The following is a 2,651-nucleotide window of genomic DNA, read 5'->3' on the forward strand; positions in this document are numbered from 1 at the left end:
CCGGCGCTGCCGGCTGACCGTCCCTGGGGGTTCGGAGGCGGCGGTGGTGGTTTTCATGGCGTGTGCTGCTCGTTACATATTCAAGCCTATTAAATTCGTGATCAATAACTGCTTTTTAAGTAATCATTCCTTTTTTTTTTTTATGCAGCGTGTTTCAAGAGAAATAGCTTTTTTTCCATAAAGGTGCAGCACCAAAAAGCAACCAAAGCAGCTGTTTTGTGTGAGAGAGATTTAGGAAAAGTGCATTTGGTGGTTGCTGGATGGCTTTCATACACTCTCCCCATCCCATGAAGATGTTTAGTTGTCGCTCTCCTAGTCACTCACCTTGGGCAAAGGACAGCACTTCCGTAGGATACTGGATACAAGATCCTCATCCCTCTCGAGTTCAGGATGGCAGAGCTTGCACGAGTATTACATGAAGTGCCTCACGACTATTTTAGGTTTATTAAACTCATTTCAGTGACATAAGCTAGCAGTGATGTGGGTGAAGCTACCTTTCAAAGTGTTTTGTGCCTTAGTCTCTCGTTTGCTTGAGCAGCGATCATGAGATCAGACTCTGTAAGAAAAAGAGCCTTTGCTCTCAGTATTTTATTGTAATGGTTTAAAACACAGTAGGCTTTCTCATGCAGTGTATTTCCTACTGCATTTCCGTTTCTGATCACAATTCTTTAAGGAAAAGTTGATTTATACTAAGAAAATGCTCAATAATAAACATACAACTGATTTTTTTTTTCCCCTGTTCTAATCAGCTAATATTGAAAATATTTTAATTGCTGATTTAGCAGCATGAGAAATATTATTATTCCACATTTTAGTGTTATTGCTAGTACTTCCACTGTAGCCGAGTACTACAGAGACTGTTCCTGCCTGGCCCAAGTGGCCCAAAAGGCCCTTGTTTCTGGCAGCTGAATGTATGGCTGTTACTGTTGCTGACAACTGTGCTCTTTGAGGTCAGTGGAAAGACTCCCATGACTTCATTGAGGTTTGAAACTGAATCTAAGTCTGGATGCTTCTGAGACATCACAGTGCATTGTCGTCGAACCATTCAGCTAAATGTTTATGTATTTTTATATTTCTTATGTAGTTATACTTGATTTTATGGAGATTAATACTAATTGCAAAACAACTAATGTCCAGGCAGAAAACCTGCACAGAGTTAGATCCACAGTTCTTTAAAACCAGTGATGTTTTTTCACTGGGCTGTGAATTGGTTTTTACAAAATAAGAATGCAAAATAATGTAGATGGTCACTAAATTGCCATTTCTATGGTCCAATATATCTCTCATCACCTTTTCATACTATATTTGCTTTTAGAATAAAACCCAAAGTGTTTTCAAAACAACTGTGGAAACAGGTGGACATTAATTAGAATCTTTTAGGCTGAAAACAACAAGATCACATATCAAAAGGATCACGTATCAACATGTGAAACTTGCAGCATGCCTACAGAAATACTGTAACGGGGGCTGTGATAAGTAATGCCTGGAGTGATTAAAAACTGCTGTGCTCCATGCTGACTTTCAGCATACATCATTACTTAAATTAATACCATGTTATAAAATATGTCTGCATTTTTGTATACCAAAAAAAGGATTCTGAAATGCCAGTTTTGGACCCAGACTTGACATTCTGGCAGTGCTTGGATCCGTTTGTTGTGACATGTTTGTTGCTATTTTTAACCTATGTAATAAGATTTTAATCTTATTTGTTACAAACTGCATCATACTAACGGCATTCAAAAAAGCTTTATAGTACATAATAAATAATGATGGACAGTAGCTTACAAGCACTGTATTTTTTTTTTCCCTTCCAGAATGCTACCAGATATGTGAAAAACCATGTTTTGGGTTGTAAAAGAATAAAATATAAATGAAGCCATGAAACTACAGAAGAGATACTAAAGATGGTTGCTATAACAAAATGGAAATATTTTGTGATGACAGGCTGCTTAAATAAAAATTCTAACTATAAACCATATTTTTTTTACAAAAATATTTAAATGTCAAATAGAAATTAAAGTCCACATCCTATCTGCTTCCCACATAAGATTCAAAAGCAGTATATCAGCTATCAGAAACAAAAAAAGTCACTGAGTTAACTACATCATATTTGCTCCTGTTGTGCAACCATTTCACTTCACAGCAGGTCCATAACCTTTTTTTGGGAAGGATGGGATGAGGTAGAAATGTGCAACCTTTTTTTCTAACTTGCTTGTGGTTCTAAAACACTTTTGAAGTCACTGAGCAGGGCAGAAGGCAGGCAACTGAGTGAGTGTGACTTCCAGGTTCAGTGCAAGTACGTACAGCTAAGTGTATGTTATATATGGCAAATAATAGCCTGTCTGATTGTGCAAGTAAGTGGAATCTACTTGAAAATCTGTACATACATATCTTGGGGATTTTTCATGAGTATACCAAGATGTTCCTGATTCACAAACTGGCATGGCTTTGCAAGTGAAGATTCCCAGTGGATACCTGTGGTCCTTATGTACTGCATACTAGTTTAAATTCTGCATAGCTGTGGTTCTTTATTCTGCTTTTGCTCTAAGATCTTAATTTTGATAGGCGTACCACAACAAACGCCCAGTCTTTTGCATGTCTTTGTTTGTCTTGTAGCTATAACTTTGTCAACTGTCTTCCTTATTAGCCGA

This window comes from Eurypyga helias, unplaced genomic scaffold (assembly GCF_000690775.1).
Source record: "Eurypyga helias isolate BGI_N326 unplaced genomic scaffold, ASM69077v1 scaffold23810, whole genome shotgun sequence".
Classification (NCBI taxonomy): domain Eukaryota; kingdom Metazoa; phylum Chordata; class Aves; order Eurypygiformes; family Eurypygidae; genus Eurypyga; species Eurypyga helias.